Source organism: Melozone crissalis, unplaced genomic scaffold, assembly GCF_028551555.1.
Source record: "Melozone crissalis strain CALT ecotype California unplaced genomic scaffold, PUWL_Pcris_2 ptg000106l_1, whole genome shotgun sequence".
Taxonomy (NCBI): Eukaryota; Metazoa; Chordata; class Aves; order Passeriformes; family Passerellidae; genus Melozone; species Melozone crissalis.
The window spans coordinates 659,930-680,812 of NW_026535883.1; the positions used below are offsets into that span (position 1 = coordinate 659,930).

The following is a 20,883-nucleotide window of genomic DNA, read 5'->3' on the forward strand; positions in this document are numbered from 1 at the left end:
CAGTCACACAAGGGGAACCTTGTGTGTATGTCTGGGGTCTGAAGGGCAGAGAATGAACCTGTTTTTATTAAAAAAACCATTAGATAAAGTCACCCAATCTCTGACAGAACAGAACCTTTAGAAACAGAGAGGGATTTCCTTGGATACTGGGGGAAGAAATTGTTCCTGTGAGGGTGGGCAGGCCCTGGCACAAGTTGCCCAGAGAAGCTGTGGCTGCCCCTGGATCCCTGGAAGTGTCCAAGGCCAGGTTGGACAGGGCTTGGAGCAACCTGAGATGGCGGAAGGTGTCCCTGGCCATGGCAGGGGGTGGAACTGGATGGTCTTTAGTGTCCTACCCAAACCATTCCATGATCCTGTGAACTTCTGAGACTCTCTGTTGAATAAACTTAGAAAATTAAACATTTCAGGAAGGTTTTTTCCCTCAGAATATTCTATTTAGCTCATTAATGTAATGCATGTATTTTAAAAAGTTGGCATTTTGCCTTGGCAAATAGCTTGAAGATAAAAGAAAGTTTATTCCTGTAATTTTCCTCACATGAATTCTTGTCATTTAGAATATCTTGAATGAAGTTCCAAATATAATTTTCTATCCTTTAAGTCTTGCAACACATCAGAAAATTTCCCACCAGAGTTGACTGTTAATGCTGAGCCATTTCTGCTCTGAGTGCCACAAGAACTTGAGCTGTTGAATTAACAGATAACATCATTGGATCTATGGATGTGGGGAGATTTTTTGTGTGTGAGCTGGGATCCGATTTCTTATTAGTTTTCAGCTGATTTTTAATAATGGTGGAACTGAGAAGACTGGTTGTTTTCAAGCTGGAGTTCGGATAAAGTTAAAACGTGCGTGACTTTCTGAGTGTGATCTTAATTCAAATCTATACGTCTCCTGCTCCTGGCACCTTCCCATGATTCTGGGGAGGAGAGAATGAAAACACATTATTTTAAGGAGTATTTGGTGCTTATTAAAATTACACATAACGCCCGCCTTCCAAAGAGTCTTGATTTACTGCAGGTTGTTCATGTGTCGCATGCGGACATTTTTAGTGAGCAGATTTCTTATCCCTGCGAGAACAGGGAATGGCTTCCAGTGCTCCACGATCCCGGGAGCACAAACGTTGCATCCATTGTAAAAGGTAGGCAACCATGAAATCTATAAAGCCGATTTGGCAGGAGAAGCTGCTGTTGGTGCCAAGATTTGGTTACTGACCCACAGTTTCCTGTTTGGAAATCTATTAATTGATTCGCAAAGAGCATCTTTTTGGAAAACAAGGATTCAGACAGGCTGGCACAGGCTGGAGCTCCGCCAAGACTGCTCGGGAAGGTTGCCATGCTGGGAGCGAGCGAGCGAGAGAGCGAGAGAGCGAGCGAGGCGAGGGAAGAAAAAAAGGCAAGACTTGGCACGGCTCAGTCAAATCAGCTTCTTTTGTCTGCTGTCTCGGCTTGAGCTTCGCGAAAGAAAACCGTCCTGGGGTACAGAAAAACTCACAACTTTTTTTTTTGGTTTTCAAACTTCCGTCGCTTTTTAAGTCTCTTGGGCTCTTGGGAAGTGGTGGTGACATTAAATGACGTCCAGTTAGCAGTGAGCAGAGAAATAAAAGCTTTTAATGGAGCCTCCACAATGTCAGTTTGTACATATGGGAAATACGATATTTGGTGATTTTTTTTTTTTCCCTATGTCTGATTAAACTGTAAGGGAGCCGAGTAACTTGGAAGATTGCAGAGGGAATGTGTAAATAAAAGGGAGAATTTTCATTTTTTTGCAGCAAAACAAAAACTTTTCATCGACACAAACATGCTTTAAAACCGAACCTGACCTCCTTCGGAATACGTTCGGAACGGGAATTCCGGCGTTTCTCTCGACAGAAACGAACTTTTAATGGAACCTCCTTAAAGATTTCATCTGACCCAGCAGTGAAGTAAGAGTAGAGAGAAAGTTGTGACTTCAATAGAAAAGTGAGTACGTTCTTAAAGCCACAACGTTTGTTTTTGCTGCTTGGTGCTGTCCTGGCTCCATGTCCCAGCCTTTGGGGACAAACCTGAAGACCCAGCGGGACACACCGAAGACACCCAGGCTGTGCCTGAAGGGCAAAATCAGAGCATGGTTATTCTGCTCCTGCTCTCAAACATTCCCTTCAGTGCATCTTCCTAGAGAGCCTCTGGAATCGCTGAATTTTCTACTTTTAGAAGCAACAAGAGATGGAAAAATATCGGCTGCTGCCAAGTGAGGGATGTTTGAAGATGACACAGTTGATGGCACTGGATACGGAAACTTCAGTTTGTAGTTACAGGACCTGTTTGCTGCAAACAGTGAAAAAAATCTGCTCTTTTCTCAGGAATTAAAAGAAAATGGACTAAAATATCAGTGATGGCTGAAGCGTGGACGCTTTACCATTTCAATAAAATGAAGGACCTAAAAGTCCATTGTTTTCTCCAAAGGTGCCTGGTTTTTCAGGGAGAGAGGTACCTGCCTTCTGATTTCCTGGGAGCAAATATGATCACACTGCCTATTAGGCCTGGATGTGCTGGGATTATCCTCCTGCTGCTGTGACAATCAGCATTATTATTTCAGGGAGTAACTGTAAACCGTAGATTTTTATGGATCGGCTTCGCTTGGAGTAAGTATTACCCTGTCCTTAAAAACTGGATTGTTCAGCCTGAGATGTGCAATTCCTGGCATGCTGCACAAGTGCATTTCCCTCATTCTTCCCTGCTGAAGGGAAGAAACAACCTTAATGGAAAGGTTTTTAATAGGAATGTGTTTGTGTTTTAACTGTGGCATGTGGATTGTGAGACTGCTAAAATTAACTGGCCTTTTTGATGATGTCAAAAACTTGGGTTACTTAATATTACATTAAATTGGTTTCTTAGCAAGATCTGTCTGATTTTTTTACTACATCAGTGAGCCTTTTGAAAGATGCTGTAGTTAAACAGTGGGTAAGATGCTGTTGTGATTAATATTTGGTGCACTGAAACATTTTAATAGGGTTTCTTAGGGAGTTTTGAAGAAAAAAATTCTATTATTCTGCCTTTCTAAATCCTTAAAAGATATCCTCAGCAGCTCAGTGTGGGAATAGGTGTGCCGTGGGGGATTTCAAATGGATCCTGGGTGGAAGGGGAGTGTTTGGAGGAGTTGAGTTCTGCTCTCTGTGTGGTTCTTGTTTGTTGTTCCTGCGCAGGCATTGCCATGGGATGTGCCTGGGGACACGGGGATGTGCTGGGCTGAGTTTGCATCACAACAGTGCCCTAAGTTTGCCTGTCCGTGGGGAATTCTGGAAGGAATTCCCATTATTTCTCAGAAATCCTGTGCAGTCTCTCGAAGCATTTGCTCTTTTCTTTAATCGTGGCATTCCAGACCAAATCTTTACTGGGTGTCTCTATTAAAATTCAGAAAACAACAGAAAACATTTATGGTGCTGCCTCTAAGGGAAATATTAAAATGACCATTACATTTCTAAGTGATACATTAAAATAACTGTATTTCTCTCCCAAGTACCTACATAATTTCATAAATTCAGGTTTTAGACATGATCAACATGTGGGTGCTTGCAGTGCATTTATAAAGAGAAATATTTGTACAAATATTTCAACATCTGTGTTCACTGAAGTTATTTTGAAGCTGTTTCTACCATGCTGGAAACACTGTTTATCTCTGAAATATCTCATCAGTGCATTTTGGGTTCCTAAATGAGATACACACCACTGCACATTTCTTTTGGCCTACATAATAAAATATTTTTCTTTCTGCTGAACTCTTTGATTTTGAAAGTTCATCTAAGTGCTAATTTTTTGGAAAATATCCCAACTTGGTAATTTAAAAATGAAATTGGAATAGCAAGGTTTAAATGGTTGGAACCTGAACAGTGGTTGGATTGCATGCAAATGGAATTTCTGGTGTAATTTGACGTGGTTTATTGTATTTATGTATTTTCTTTATCAGCTGGACTTTTCTGGATACTTTAATCTGATTATTCATTGCCACCATTAATCTATGATCCTTAATTATTGGATAGGTTTAATAACTTCATAAATTAATAATTTGTGTTTAATTCTTAATGAATCATTAATATCTATTTTAGATTGGATTGTACAGTTCCTTAACGTGGCATATTTCAGTGTGGAGGTGAGGGTTGGTGGTTGGGGTTTAACTTCATTTTTGTTAGTAAATCACAGATAATATTTCACATTAGAGCATCACATTTGATACTGTGATGGGCCAATGTCTGATTTCACTTGTGGTGATTAATAGAACATAAACAAAGGTTTACTCTCCTGTTTTAATTAGTGTCAAAGTAGTTTGAGATCAAAATGGGCCTGGAATGGGCTTAGTTTGTGCCTTTAATATTGATATATCAAAGCATTTTAAAAAATCAGCGCTTACTCTGAACCCCTGTGGTTATTGGCCAAGGAAGAGATGAGCAATTCTCAGTATGACTGTGGATTGTCCTTAAAAATGGTTGTAGGACAATAATACAAATGTTAAAATGCAGTTTATAGAGGTTTGGGGTGTTATTTTGCATTCCCATGGCCATGGGAGGTTATCTTGAGATTCTGCATATGGTAGAACTCCATGTGCTGAGCTGTCCTCAGTGTCTATAACGATATTTAATAAAAAATTTTAAAAGTTATATTTGATGTATGTATTTTAAGGCTCTTTCCATTTTCCATTTATTCTTTACCATTAATCCAGAATAATTGCTTATTTTGTAGTCCACCATTCCAAGGTGTTTCCTCTTGGCAAAGTGGGATTGACTTGGGTGGAATTCCACTTCTTTATTCCATATAAGCCGCAGTCTTTATCCATGCCACAAAAAATTTGAGCAAAGTCAATATTATTTCATCCACTGTAACTCTTAAAATGTCATTTAAGTGAGTTGAGTAACTCTTGGAGTCATTGTGGAGGCATAAACACCTTTAGGAGATGATTTGGGATGTTGTCCTATCAGTCCTGTGAGTCACTCTCTTTATTGACCATAAATAATTGGAAAATAGAAGAAAAAATGGTGAGAATATAAAAATATTAATTTGTAGTAATTTTAAGTTATATTGTCATATATTTATAGATGAGAAATAGCTTACAGTTGTTTAGGATCTGACTGATTCTGATAATTTTCCTAATGAAATTTTTAAAGAAATAGTAGAAGCTTTTACTGTTAATAATTATGGACATCAATGTTTTTACTATTTTTCTTTGTAAATAAGTTATGCCCAGTGTACATCTGTCCCTCTGAGTCAACACAGCAGTTTTCCAAATTTATTGGATGCTATGGAATTGAAAAAGTTTTTAGGGATAAATTGTAGGTCACACAAAAAAATCCCATTATTGTCTTTCCTTTACATTTGTTTAATCCCCTATTTTTGCTAAGTTTGCCAGGATCAGGCAGAGTCTTGGTGTCATCTTTTCTCCTGTTTGCTGCTGACCTCTTCAACCTGTGTCCAATTCTGGTTTATCTGAAGTTACAACCTCTGTAATATTAAATTTTGTGGTTTTTAGATAGGAAATGCACAGTGTTTGCAGCACGGTTTGCTCTGTGTGCTCTTATTTTATTAATCAGCAGATTAATAGAAGAGAAATCAGGGAATATCCAATCCCTGATCTTGAGCAGGGACACCTTCCACTATCCCAGGTTGCTCGAAGTCCCTTCCAGCCTGGCCTTGGACATTTCCAGGGATGGGACATCCAGCAGCTCCCTGGTCCATGTCTGATGGTTCAGACACTTCCAGATCCACAGTTTAGGAATTAATCACATCCCAAGAAAAGTGATTCCCTCATACGGACACAAGACTTCTACTGAATGCCAGAGGAAACTGGAATGGTTTGGTTGAGTTCACTAAACTACAATGAGAAGATCTTCCATATAAATTAATATTAAAAGGATAAAAGAAGAAACATGAAAAAAACATAGTTTTTTTTTTTTTTTTATCTGCTAAATTGCATCAAAGCTGAAAATTTCTTTGACCATCTTCTTGGATAATGCATGTAAGAGTTCCTTCTTTTTTTCTGACACATAACAAGGGTTTAGTCCTCGTTCTCCAAATGCAAACTTCGGATTTCAGCACTGAGAGGTTTCCATTGTATTGATTTTTCCATGCAAACCTTCATGCCTTTTACAACTCAGCACAACACCAAGTGTGCAGTGTAAGAGGAGACACAGAGTAAAAGTGCTTTGGTCTGTGAAAGATTTCTGTGTGGTTTTGTTTTGGAAGCCCCACTGATGTGTTTTTCCCAGTCCTACAAATAGGAATAGGAATAAAGTCTTTTCTTGTTCATCTAATGCACAGCAAGTAAAAACTAAGAACTCTACAGACAGTACAGCGTTAATTAAGAAGATTCAAATTTTCATTTTCCACAGGCAGTGACTTTGGTAATAAAAATTCCATTCCAGATTAAAGCACCTGCAGAGGCTTTGGAGAGGACAGACTGTGAGAAAATGTGTAGGTTCAGGAGGAGCATACTCAGAAAAATCTCAATTTATTTTGACCTGTTTTGGTAGAAATGGTTGAACATGGTAGGTTGGGAAGTTTTGCACTGATTTTATCCACTGATAAAATCTCCAAGCATTTGTAGCCTCCTCTTGTTTTTGGCAGTTTTCCCATTCCTCAGACCAGCCTGGTGTTTGCCCATGGGTTTCCATTATAATCTGTTCCCAGCTGGAGAGAGTTGTGTTGGTCTGTCCTTGGCTGTGAAATCTTTGTTAGTTTTCCCTTTTCTTTCTGAAAAATAGAGGTGGGAAGGCAGGAAGGACTTCAAGGAAAGAGAGGATCTCTTCTTTACTTGGTTAAGATTTGTTGCTTTCATTGACATGATGGAATCATGAAGTGAGGAATTATTTGGGTTAAAAAGGGACCTTAAACTCATCCAGTGTCACCCTTGCCATGGGCAGGGACACTTTCCACTATCCCAGGTGGCTCCAAGCCCTGTGCAACCTGGCCTTGGACACTTCCAGGGATCCAGAGGCAGCCACAGCTTCTCTGGGCACCTGTGCCAGGGCCTCCCCACCCTGTCAGGGAACAATTCCTTCTCTCTATTTAATCTAAATCCACCCTTTTTTGGTTTAAAGCTATTCCTCCTTGTCCTAATGGCTTTATTACCTAACTTTTATATGGCTTTTGTTTATATCTGTGCCTTTATATTTATATTTTATAAGTATTTCCATTAGTTGTTCACAGCTGTGATGCATTTCAAGGGCTTGAGATGTTTTGTTCTGCTGCCATTACACTTCTGGCTCTACTTTTCTGTTTTTGTTCACCCAGTGTAAGAACTTCATATAAATGAGTTTTTGTAATGTCTGCTGTATTTATTTTTTTTTAAGCTATGATTAAACCGGTAAACTCATAGTGTTGGTATATTTTGCATTTAAGATACATTCTGCTGTTGCAATAAACCCCATTGTCCCAGCATAATGCTTTTCCTTTCATATGGATACATGCTGCAGAACATAATTCTTTCTCTTTGGTAGAAATTTATCTGAAAAGGAACTGTTAAAAGCCAATATATTTGTAGTGAATGAAGCAGTTTTAGCGAAGAGAACAATGTGGTTCCTGCAACACTGTCTCACTGTGTCCTCTTGAAAATTGCTCTGGTGCAGTAGACTGTTGTGGCACTTATTTTTATAGTTGGGAAACATTATTCTTGTTATTTAATTCAGCTGCTGACATAATGAGTGCTCAGCTGTAATGAATATTTGATGTGTTTATGTTAATGTAAAGGCCCAACTATTGCCAGTTCTCTCCAACCTTTCTAAATTTTTAGGCAACAATTTTAAGAGTGATGCACTTTGCCCAATGTGTCTTGATGAAAAGGGAGAATTTTTTTATGGACGCTCAATTAACAACTTGTAAATTCATTTTCTTGTGGTCTTAGCTGTTACTCTGTAAGATTTTTAACTTGAAATGGTCTCTTTGGACTCTCATGAGAGAATTGGGCCAGCATCAGGATCTGCAGTGTGGATGTGTGGGACTCATTACTCCTGTTTTCCCTCAGAGTCAGCAGCCAGAGCTGGGCCCTTCTGGTCATTATCTAATTCCAAGCTGTTGGAGCTGCAGGTGGAATAGTTCCCAAAAAACCACAGAATCTTCTAAATAATTTTCTCCTAAAAGCAGCATAAAAAGACAAAGACATGTATGAAAGGTTGGAGACAAGAGGACAAAGATGTTCCAGTGGCTGAAGGCCCTCTGCTCTGGAGCCAGGCTGGAAGAGCTGGGGGTGCTCACCTGGAGAACAGAAGGATCCAGAGAGAGCTCAGAGCCCCTTCCAGGGCCTAAAGGGGCTCCAGGAGAGCTGGAGAGGGACTGGGGACCAGGGATGGAGGGACAGGACACAGGGAATGGCTTCCCAGTGCCAGGGGGCAAGGATGGATGGGATATTGGGAAGGGATTCCTGGCTGTGAGGGTGGTGAGGCCCTGGCACAGGGTGCCCAGAGAAGCTGTGGCTGCCCCTGGATCCCTGGCAGTGTCCAAGGCCACTTGGATGTGTTTGGAGCAGCTTGGGTTGGTGGAAGGTGTCCCTGCCCCTGGCAGGGGGTGGGATTTTCAGGTCTCTCCTGACCCAAACCATTCTAGGATTTTTTAATCCAACAACATCTCTGGATTTTATGACCTTATAGTACCACGAAGTTCACAGTACTCTAATCACTCTTTGTGAACTTTTAGGATTTTTTTCTTACTCTACTTTTTTATTTTTAAAAAGGGAAGTGTTTTCTGTGCTCTTTTGTAATTTTTTTTTACATGAAACTTGCGTGTCCCTTGCATGACAAATGTCCTCAGAATTGTCATTATCACAATCTCAGTGCTCCTGACTGCAGACGTCCCCTTTGAGCTGTCTGTGAAATGTGGAGAATTTTGTCTGTGGCATTTCCTCTCACCTGTTCCATCCTCTGGGATCAGGCACCTCCCTGGTCCATGTCTGATGGTTCAGACACTTCCAGATCCACATTTTAGCAATTAATCACATCCCAAGAAAAGTGTCTCCCTCATACGGACACAACACTTCTACTGAATGCCAGAGGAAACTGGAATGGTTTGGTTGAGTTCACTAAACTACAATGAAAAGATCTTCCATATAAATTAATATTACAAGAATAAGAGAAGAAGCATGATAAAAACATTGTTTTTTTTCTCTGCTAAATTGCGTCAAAGTGGAAAATTTTTTGACTGTAGTGGCACAATCCCACTGGCAGGAATTATGCCTGATATTACTGGAAAACATTCCTGACCATGTCTCATTGTGAAAGAGCACAGCCCCGTGCCCTGGAGTGGCCAGGCTTGGATTTCTTTGTGGCTTCCTTTGCAAGGAACTCATTGAAACAAATCTTTTGGGTATTCAGCAGCCAAAGGTAGTTTGAAAATGAAAAAAAAAAAATTTACATAATGAGACAGTGAGAAAAATGCAAAAAATGACAGAAATAGGAGGAAGAAAACCTAGTAAAGAAAGGGGGGATGAGAAAAATGCTTTTAGGTGTAGTCTTGCCAAGAAGTGACTCCAGCCAAGTTTACATGGTCACTTTTCTTTTGCTGTTAGGAACAGAAATCTGTTGGTTACACAGAGTTCTTTTACTCTGCAGCATTGATTTTCCTTGCCCTCCATGCTTTGTAGCAAATGATCAACCTCCTGTGCTGGCAGGGAAAGAGAGTTTTATCTTTGTCCTGTGTTCCTGGGGTATGAGGGAACAGAGCCAATTAAATTAATTTAATTTTGGACAGCATATTAAGAGTCAGTAATCCTATTGTATTATGGCTGCATGTCAGTTAAAGCTAATTGCACCCTCTACTTGCTTGGAATTTTTTAGCATATTTAGATTTTTCTTTATGTTCAAGAAATTTTTTTTTCCTTTGTTTTTGGGTAACTGCAATGTCTTTATATGCATTTTTTAAAATTATTCTTCACTTACTGGTGTGTTTTATTAAACTTAATCTTTCATATAGAAGATTTTTTAAAGATGAGAGGGGTGTGTATGCATCTATACAATATGTATATATATATAAATATTTTTGTGTGTGTGTGTGGTGAAAGACTTTTTGCTTATGTGCTTCTTTGAGATAATGAAACCATTTACATTCTTGCATTATAATCAGGAATCGTAAAGTTTGTTTAAAGATTCTTTTGTTTTTCTCATAATTTTTCCAAATATTCTGGTGTTCAACTCAGTTTGTACACCTGCTTCAGTTTGAGTTTCTGGGTGACATTTAGACCAAAAACTCTGTAATTATTTACTAGCAAATAATTCAAATTTCACTTATAATGGTTAAAAATAAACCAAGGAAATGTGTAAAGTCCTTGTCTGCCCACCCTGTAGTGAAGCATTTCCTTAAAAGCCTGTGGTGGGAGCTGCAGTTTCTCACGTTGCCTCAAATACACAGGTTTTTTTTTTGTTACAAGTCATTTTTATGTGTAAAAAGTTTATAGATTTAGGTAGTGAAAGCAGTTATTAGATTTAAAAAGTGCCTTTGAGCTTCAGGCTGGCTTTTGTTTAATGCTGCAACAAGGGCCATGCTGATCCTTCACTCACCTTTCTGAGAGACGTGTGAAAATAGAATAGAATAGAATAGAATAAAATAAAATAAAATAAAATAAAAAAATAAAATAAAATCTGTCATTTGTGTGTCTCAGGATTAGACTGGGAGGCTTGTGTGACCCAGAAGTCAAAAATACCTGATGGAAAACTTGGAGTGTGCTTCCTGTGATCCTAAAACCATTCATGAGCTGAAAGGCAGGACCTCCACTGGTCTTTCTGCTGCCTTGAAGGGCACCTGCACCATTTGCTTCATTTGGGATTTCTGCTGGAGCACCTGAGTTTTCTCCTGCCACTTTCTGTCCAGAATACTTTTGTATTCCTGGATCAGACACTCACATCTCAAAGTTCTTGTCCTTAAGGATCCTCTAGAGATGGCAGCAGCATGGAAAATTCCTTCCTGTTAGTGGGAAGCTGGGAGGCTTTGCTGTGAATATAGAGAAATTCTTCCTTGTGAGGGTGGGGAGCTTGCCCAGAGAAGCTGTGGCTGCCCTTGGATCCCTGGAAGTGTCCAAGGCCAGGTTGGACTGGGCTTGGAACAACCTGGGATAGTGGAAGATGTCCCTGCCCATGGCAGGGGGTGGGATTGGATGATCTTTGAGGTCCCTTCCACCCCAAACCATTCCATGATGCTCCACCCCAAAGAGAGCCTCCCACAGATGCTGCAATTACAGAAGGGGGAACTGAGACATTCAGTGCAGTTGATGAAAATGTTCCCACCTTTTCCTGCAAATAAACCCCACTTGCTGTATTAAAAAGCCCCCAGATCCTGGCTCCTTAATGAGAAAACAAATGATACAAAAAAGGGTTTTTCCTCACTCCTGTGGGTGTGCAGAGAAAGGCTTAAAACTTTATGCCAGAGTTGCAGAGCCAAAGATACTCCTGAAAATAAAGCTTTGCATGGATCACCTGTGGATCCCATATTCCAGCCGGCAATTCCTAGTTTGGGAATCACAGTTTGGGAGCAGTTAGAGGAATATCCTTCTCCAGTAACTCAGTATAATGTGCAATGGCTTTAATATTGATGGGAAGGCTCCCTCAGATTACCCTTTAAATAGTTTTATTCATAACCTATGAATACTGCTTAGCAGTTTCAGATAAAATTGGCTTTGTATGAAATTGAAGAGCCTGGAGAAAATGTTCTGTGTTGTTAACTCTGTTTTGGCTGAGTCAAAACTTGCACCTCACTCAGGTTGTACTGAGATTGGACTGGAATGGTGGGACTTGAGCATTTGCTATCCCCGCACAGCTTCTGTCTGAATTACATAAAACTTGAGCTTTTACAAATTTGTTTTGTTTGCCAGTAAGTAAAATTAAACCCTTCTTCTCCCCTTCCCACCTGGGAAGTGTTACCTTCTTTATCTGATGATTTTTTTTTTGCTCAAGCAGTTGCAGATTCCAAAGTCCCAGTGCCTTTAATGGGATGGCTTAAGTTTAAGGGGTCACAAAGATGATTACAGATATTTTGTGTAGCTCAAACATTGTGAAACCAAGCTGTCATTTTGCCATTGGTGTCAGCAGCTATTCCAAAGAGACATTCCTGAAGCAGTTGGAACCCTGTGAGTTCCATGCCTGAGGTGGCAGGAACAGGCTTCCAGGGCTTCCCAGATTTAATTCCTGCGCTATGACAAAATATTTGAAGCACATATGTTGAAAGTGGCTTTCACAGCCTGTATTTGGGCTTTGATTTTATTGGAAGGTGTGTGAGACTGCTCTTTTGGAAAATCAGGCTCCTCTAATTACGTAGGTAACATATTTTAAAATGTTAGAGTCTGCCTATGAATCATTTCTCTCCCATTATTAGAGGTGACATTTCCATTTAATTTCCCAGTGGGATTCCATTGAATGTTTTCAAAACAACATCAGTCGAAATCATATTTGTTTTGCTTGTTTGCCTTTACAAAGAAATTTTTTATGAGAGGAGTTGCAAAGTTTTTCAAATGGAAGAAAGAAGAGTTTTTAGACAGGAAATATTTGTAAAACTTGCACTTGTTATTTTCTTTCAAATTCGGTACCTTGAATAGATGTCAGACTAGTGAGGCAGCTGGGACATGTCTAAATATTCTCAGAAACCAAGAATTAGGGAGTCTGCTGAATTTTCTTATTTTGATCCTGTTCTCATTGAGTGAATTGTGCATATTTAGTGCTGTGAATGCAGCTGGTGCTTTGCTTTTAATTCACACGTGAAGAATTTAGCCCATCCTTGGAGTATTCAGTATATTCTGACCAGGAATATTTTTTTCAGCTGGTATATTGAATTTTTGTTAGATTACTGCTCTGATGGGACATAGACAGGCTGTCCTGGATATGCCTGTTCTAAATAAAAGTGATTTTTGACCCTGAGCACACGTGGAGTTGTCACAGGTCAAGGCAGGGTTCAGCCAAGGGGACAAGACTCTGTGCTCTCAAAAAATATCTTTGTTTTAGTATAGGACAAAGGGTAATTGTGGCTTGAAGTTTTATTAGCCGTTACTAATAAGATTCCGGGTGATATTTGAGTCTATGCCTTGTTTTGAGGTTGGTGTATCAAATATAAAGTGAAACTGAAATGTTACAAAAAATTGTAAATAAAGAAAAATGCTTCTGCTTTTGGGAGAGTGGGAAAAGGGAGGGAACAAACAGAGAGGGGAAACAACATGTGGAGAATAAGAGAGACATAAAATCTTAGTATGCTGCTTATTAATAGGATTTATTGCTGCTATTTGTAATAACCCTGATTGAAAGCATTTCTTTAACGTCGCGTGCTTGGTATTTTCCAGGAAATTAGAACAAAACATTAAATGTGTTGCTTTCTACCCCACGTCTCCTTTCCCTTCCCCTGATCTTTTTTACTTGGGAGGTTTTAAACATTTATGGGGGAAAACCATTTTAAAAAGGGCATGTAGCACCAAGGTAATAATCACAGAGCTGTGCTGCTTTATGGGGCAATAATCCAGTTGCCTTGTTTGAAAAAGCTACTTGGCCTTCATTCTCCAAGGCTTTTCCTCAGGGAATGGGACTGGATTATTGCCTTGTAAAACAGTGCTGCATCCCTCTTGTTGATTAATTATAAATCTCTGCTCGTGGAGTACTTTGTGTTTTACAGCATTCCCCATTCCTTTCCTTCATGGCTTTGTCCTGCTTTCTGAGAATTCACAAATAAAAGCTGAGTTTTTCTCGATTTGTGGCACTCGAACGTTAATCTCCAATTTGGGAGTTCTTCTATGAGCATGTTACACAATTATTTTCTCCAAATAAAGGGGAAGCACAGTTCACTCAACTTTCTACCACATATCCACTTTCTTTGCAGCCACTGATATGTATAAACTTGCAATAAATAAATGTTAGCAAGGAACTCCAGTGGTAACATCTATTTGAATTTCCTGGAGCTGGGAATGTGGGCTGATACCTCATCAAGCTATTGTCATTGTTAGCACTAAGATGGCTGTTGAACCCCTAAATATTGTTGATTGATCTTTTTGGGCTCTTCCATAAAATTTTTAAGTATTTTCCCACTTCCTGAGACTTTCTGGGAGTGGGAAGGAGCAGTCCAGAAACAGCTGAAATAACAAGAAGCCATTCACAGCCATGCTCAGGTGGTTGCTGGCAGGACATTTCCCAAACTCCAGGTAAGCTGGCAGGACAGTCAGGTTGGAAGTGTTGCCAGGAACAGTTCCAAATTGATAGACCCTGTCCAAATTGGAAGATTATGGGGTTTGTAACATCACCTGTAATTGTGTGCTGAAGAGGAGTGTGAATAATGTTCTGATGTCTTTCTCGAGGGGTGTTTGCTCAGTGCACAATGAGGGAATGGATATTTTTGGATGTCACATATATGATTTGTGCTTGGCATCACCACTCCTGATTTATTTATGTATCAGCCTCCATACAATGGGCACTCTGCTTGAAAATAATTTGGAAGCTGAAGCTGTTGTGTGTGACCAGCAGCTTCCTGAGCCGTGTTTGATACGGAGGATTTATCACACCTCCAGCTCTGCATCAGTGATGATTATCAATTGTTTTCCTGATGAACAGCAAAACCATGACAGGGAAAGGCGTGATTACATTAAGGAAAATATTCTTCATAGTCAGAGTGTGAATCACCAGCCTTGGAGAATTCAAAAAGTTGATTGGAGGTGACCCTGAGCAGTTGGATTGAATGTTGGATTTGTTCCACTGTGAGCAGGGGTTTGGGCTCCACATTGTCATGATAGGTAAAAGAATTATAAAAGAAAGGCCTCATAAAACCAGGCCTTGCTCTGCTAGATTACCAGCTAGCCTGTCACTTCTAAGTGCAGATAAGCAGCTAGTTAAGTTCCCATAGTGAAAATAAATTGAGGAGAACAGTCTGTTCTTGAGGAGAAAAATGAGTGGTACCTGCATAAACAATAGATCTATCCCATGAGAATCAGTGAAAAAATCCGTAAACAATTTAAGAATAGAGAGATTTGGTGGATAAGTAAAATGCCTTTTACTAACCAAAAGAGTAATTGGCAAGGAAGCTACTAACCAATTGGTGTTGCACACAGGGTCTGTGAAAACTGTAAAAAAATTAGTTATGTGAATAAATAATGGGCTTTTTCCTACATGAAGAAAATAGGATCTCAAATGATTCATTCTGATACCACCCCTCAGTGATCCTTCCACACTGCATCCTTCAGTGACTGAAAGTAAGAGGTGCTGCCGTGGGTTCCAGTGAATTTCCTCCATGTCAGACAGCTTTTCTGTGTTCTCACTGCTTGTGGGAGCCATCTTCTCACTCTCCTGCTTTAGAAGTTCATGAACTGGGCAGTTTCTCCATGTGTAGAAACTTCTGGATAAGTTGGAGAACCCATCCTTGGGGTCTGTGTGTGTGGGACAAGCACAAGCGTTCTGTTCCCTCGGTTTTAGGGGCTCTCCCATTATTAGAGGTGACATTTCCATTTAATTTCCCAGTGGGATTCCATTTAATGTTTTCAAAACATTAGCTTTGTGGAGTCAGCTCCTCTCAATCCACACATCCCCAGTGAGGTGAGAACAGGGTGGGGAATATTTAGAAACTTTTCAAATACTTGACAGAAAGGAGCTCAGCCCATGCTTGGTTGACCCATCCCAGGATCACAACTGGAATACATTTCTGTCTGTGATAGGCTATAATATATAACTCTTGTTAGCACCAAGATGGGTGTTGAACCCCTAAATATTGTTGATTGATCTTTTTAGACTCTCCCATAAAATTTTTAAGTATTTTCCCACTTCCTGAGGGCTGAATTGTTGGTTTTGGTTGCAGCAAATTTCTGAAAAGGTTTCTAATGAAGAACCAAAATGAGTTTTCTGATTTTGAGTCAGTCTGACCACTGTTAAACTCCTTCAGCTGACAGAGCACTACATCAACACTCAAAACAGCTTTTGGGGAGGTTCCTGGTCCTGGTCACACTTTTTGAGTAGAAAAATGCACAGCAGGACTCTCTTGGGTCACAGAATCATGGAATGGCCTGTGCTGGAAGAGAATTGAAAGATCACCTCCTTCCAACCCCCCTCCATGGGCAGGAACACCTTCCACTAGACCAGCTTGGATCTAATGTTTAAATTTCCTTAAATTAGATTTTTTCTCCTTTTTCTTTTTTCCTCAGCTTCTTGATTTTTTTGGTTTTTTGTTGGTTTGTCTCTGCTTCTGTTCCTGACAGCTCAGTGACCTCACACACTGAGCTCACACTATTTTTTTGCCACTCCATATGCCAGAACCTCTTGTGCTTGACTGAATTACAAGGAGGTTATTAACTCCTGGTGGGGTCACTCCTCTTTCTCAGCCAATAAGGCAGAGCACAGGTTTCACAGTGACATTCTGTGCCCTGCTTTTTGTGGTTTTTATAAATACAGGCAGTTACAAATGGGTGTTATAGACACATGAATGGGAGATTACTGTGTCCTGCTATTGGATTTTGTTTGAGACCAGACACTGATGATTCACCGCCTGATGGTGACAGTGGATTTTGGGTGTCTGATCCTCAGTGTTGTTTTTGAGGGAATTCATGATACCTCTAGAAATTCTTGATGTTTGGATGCTTCACAGAGTCTGCCATTCTCTGTGTGAAATGGTAACAGGTGTGATCGCCCAAGAAATGAGAATTTTTCAGGTCTTTGATTTAAGTGATTGGTGCTGATGACTCCTCACTTTTAAAAAGGTCTTTGATTCTTGAAGATTAGAGAATCACAGAATGGGCCAGATTGGAAAAGACCTTTAAGATCATCAACTGTTAACTCAGCACTGCCAAGCCACCACTGAACCACTGAACCACTGATACATAGAATAAAGGTAAATATTTCTCAGTTTACCCATGTAAATCAGTTTAATACTAACAATATCAAAAGGGCTTTTATGAACAGTGCATACTGATGAATGGTGTTGTATTATTTACAATTATTTGCAGTTATTTAATAGTTTGTACTGTGCATTTTTGTTTTTACTGTGTCTAAATTTTGAGTAGAATGGATAAACATATTCAATTATCAAAGAGATTATTTACTAACAAGTAGAATTAGAAGGAATGCACAGGTAGGAGGATGAGTTTTGGGAAGCAGCAGGAGAAGGTTACTGTGCATTTAAAGGGCTGAATTGCTGGTTTTGATTGCAGCAAATCTCTGAAAAGGTTTCTAATGAAGAACCAATTTAAATTCAGAAAAGAGGAATCCTCATGTGCCATCACCTGGTTTGAGACATGCAGGTTAATAAATATTTTCCCTTTATGTATCCTCAGGAGAGGCATCCCTTAAAAATGAAATACTTTCCTGCACCCCCACCCCTTAATTTCTTATTGTTTTGTGCAAATGAAGTCAGAGCAGGAGGGGGTTTTAACTTCACTTAGAGCAATAATTGGTAGGATATATGATGCAAATAAATTGGCTCAAATTTTCCCTTAATGTTCCTCAGCTTCAATTCTCCTGCTGCCCTTCTGAACTGTAGTTATTGTGCTGGCACTGGAGGTACCTTTGAAGAGGCAGAGCTGCCTGTGGCAGTTGAAGCAAAATCAGAAGAAAATTTAAATGATTAATTAATGTAATCTAGTGTCTGTTTTACCAAAGGCTTTGGAGGACTTATTGAGCTCGATTAATGAGAGAAATTCCAGTGGCAGGTTTGGAGAATGGGTTTTTGAAGAGTGGAAATGACACAGCTGCTGCAGGGGAAGTGATCAGGCACCTCTTCATATTAAACCACCCACTGAATTAGGACTAAGGAAAAACATTCTCTAAAAGCTTTTATTTTCCAGTTAATTATTGTTTAGTGTTTGTAAAAAAATCAGCCTGGTACAGAATTGCTTTAAAGCTGTAAAGGACAACAGGACATAAATCTCAGCTGTAGTTTGTGAGCTGTGAGTGTCCACATTCCTGAAAGGGACTGGGCAAACTCATGGAAGAACCACTGGGGGATATGGAATAGGGATGAAAAATATTTTAGGAAGTTGCTCTTCTCTTGGAGAGCCAGATTGTGAACTGACTTCTAGTTCAACTTGGTCTATTGTGTGTTTTAGGGTTCAGAAATACCTGCAATCAAGTGAGGAAGGTAAAAGAAGTAAAAATGTTGAGATATTTAAAATCTAGAAGTATTTTTATCCATTTAAAATTGTTGTTGTCCTGCTTAAATTTGAAAACAGACAATGATTAACTAAAATATCATTATTTCATACTGTTCCAGACAGGTTAGGGATTATGGAAGTTTTTATACTTCAGTTCATTGCTCTGAGCAAGGCAGCCTTCAAAGTTTGGGCCTTGTTCATTGACTTCTGAAAATCTCCAAGGTTTTAATCCAATTTTTAGGCACCTTGTTCTTGTGCTTAACTACTTCCATTGTGAAGAATATTTTCCTTTTGTGGAGTTTTTCTTGCTGTGGCTATTTTTGTTTCAAAAACATACAGCTAATACTACTTGTGAAGCATTTGCAGGGGTTTTTTTGGGGGGATTTTTTTTTTTTTTAATTGGTTTTTTTGGTGTTTTTTGGTAATAATTTATTTAAAATGAAAACTAAAAAGTGAAGGTTTGCATTGTGTTGGGTCATTGTAGGGTAGTGTAGATTGGAAGAGTCATCTGGAGGTATGTGAAGGTGAAGTTGCCCACCCATCTAAATATAGACGGCTCTCTCTCAAAAATGTTTTTTTTTTGTGGAAAGTAAAATTGAATTTTTTTGTTTTTCTGAGCTGTCTCTATCAAGAGAGTTTTTAGTGGCCAGAAAGTCAACGACAAAATGAAAAAATGACGAAAAAATATTTTGCAGTATAGGAAGAAATGCGATAAGGTCTGCTCTGACCTGGCTCTATGGACTAAGGGCAAGAATGTTAATTTAAAAGATCTGCTAATTATTATTTCTCTTTCAAGAATAGAAGCAGCAATATTACCAAAGGTCTGGCTGACAGTCAGGAGGCCAATTTGACCATGACAGAATAAAGAATTGGAGGCAGAATTATAGAATCAGGATCACTCGGGTTGGAAAAGAGCTCAAAGACCATCGAGTCCAACCTGTGACCCATCCCCACCTTGTCCCTGAGTGCCACATCCAGTCACTCCTGGGACACCTCCAGGGATGGGGACTCCAAACCTCCCTGGGCAGCCCCTCCCTATGGCTGAAATTCCTCCTGAGGTAAAGTGATAAAGGAGTAAGAAAGCTGGAAAAGGGGCTGAGAATGGAGCCCCAGGAGATCTAAATGGAGGAGTGGGAGAAGGGAAGGAAGGAGGATGACTTGCAGAACTCAGGTGTGCACTGAGATCCTGAGGCTTTCAGGGGAGCTGTGGCACAACTGGGAAAAGCAGGATGGTGTGAGGGTGTTCACAGGGGTCTTAAGATGAGGGAAGAGACGAGGGTCTGACTCCTTCTTTCAGAAGGCTTGATTTATTATTTTATGATATAAATTATATTAAAACTATACTAAAAAAATAGAACAAAGGATTTCATCAGAAGGCTGGCTAAGAATAGAAAAAGAAAGAATGATGACAAAGGCTTGTGGCTCGGACTCTTTGTCCGAGCCAGCTGACTGTGATTGGCCATTAATTAGAAACAACCACATGAGACCAATCACAGATGCACCTGTTGCATTCCACAGCAGCAGATAATCGTTGTTTACATTTTGTTCCTGAGGCCTCTCAGCTTCTCAGGAGAAAAATCCTAAAGAAAGGATTTTTCATAAAAGATGTCTGTAACAGGATGGAGATGTGGAATTTTAAAGGGACAGGTTTTAAGGTCGCAAGGCAGAGAGAAAAGCCACCAATAAAAGCTGGAATGTCCCCTCCTCATCACTGACCACACCATGAGCAGGCAGCTCCCCTTGCTGGGGTTCCCAGTACCCCCAGTATCCCCAGCAGGACCCTCAGATTCCTCCTATGCTGGAAACAGATCCCCCAACAATCCATGAGCAGCAAAGTTTTAGTTTATCTCACTCATGAGTACCTTCCCCAAATTAGGGCATATGATGTGCCCACATTTTTAATATCAGGAGGTTTCACTAAATGTGAAAAGTATCTTTTAAAAAGCTTGCATAAAATCCTGCGTTTGAATACAAAGCAGCTGCTTCCAGGAACCATAAACCACAGCCCCAGAGCACCAGTGAGGTTCATTATTCAGCCTAGGAACATTCATGCTCCTCATGCTCACAAATTCAAGCACAAATGGCCTCCCTCTGCCTTTTAGTTTAGTGAAGGTTCTGCTAACTACAGATCTATTTCTTCATTGACTCCATAAACACCTGGGTTTATCCTGGTTGCCAAGTCAGCCCACCTTGTTCCTTGCATTGTAAATGCACGCTAAACCTTGATTTTGATTATGATTATGATATAGAAGTGACAGGTTAAAATGTCTTTAAGTAGCTTCACCTTATCCACAAGTACCAAAAGGTTTTCATCCCTTTTTTGTAGTTTCTGTTTAAAATTACTCTTGGTCTGTGGCAGGGGGTGCCTGCCAGGACAGCAAAGGTGCTACATAAAAATTTTCTCTGGTTTGTGTCTGTCAGTGATAATTCTGTTATTGCAGCCTGCAAGAAAGAAGGAAGGACTTCAGACAAAGTCCTGGAGTGACAGAACAAGGGGTGATGGCTTCAAATTGACAGAAAGCAGGGAGAAATGGGATATTGGGAAGGAATTCTTGGCTGTGAGGGCGGTGGGACCCTGGCCCAAAGAAGCTGTGGCTGCCCTTGGAAGTGTCCAAGGCCAGACTTGGGTCAACCTGGGACAGTGGAAGGTGTCCCTGCCCATGGCAGGGAGTGGAACTGGATGAGCTTTAAGGTCCCTTCCACCCAAACCATTCTATGATTTTGCATCACACATTCTTTAGTAGTTACCAAGCCTTTAAGACAGTTACTGAGTTAGAATTTTTTTGATTTAAAAGAAATTTATTTAGCATAATTTTAAAGTTATATGTTGTATTAATCAT

At 39.9% G+C, this 20,883-nt stretch overlaps 1 protein-coding gene across 2 annotated transcripts in view; it reads left to right on the forward strand.

Annotated features, from left to right (window-relative positions):
• Positions 1–20,883, forward strand: part of MSRA (methionine sulfoxide reductase A) — a 242,063-nt gene that overhangs the window by 15,140 nt on the left and 206,040 nt on the right. The window contains exon 1 of one of the 2 annotated variants that reach the window (XM_054291698.1): positions 1,022–2,618. The exons of the other annotated variant lie outside the window; for it this stretch is intronic. The gene's annotated coding sequence lies outside the window, so the exon portion shown is untranslated. Of the gene's footprint in view, positions 1–1,021; positions 2,619–20,883 lie in introns of those variants that run through there. 2 annotated transcript variants of the gene reach the window in all.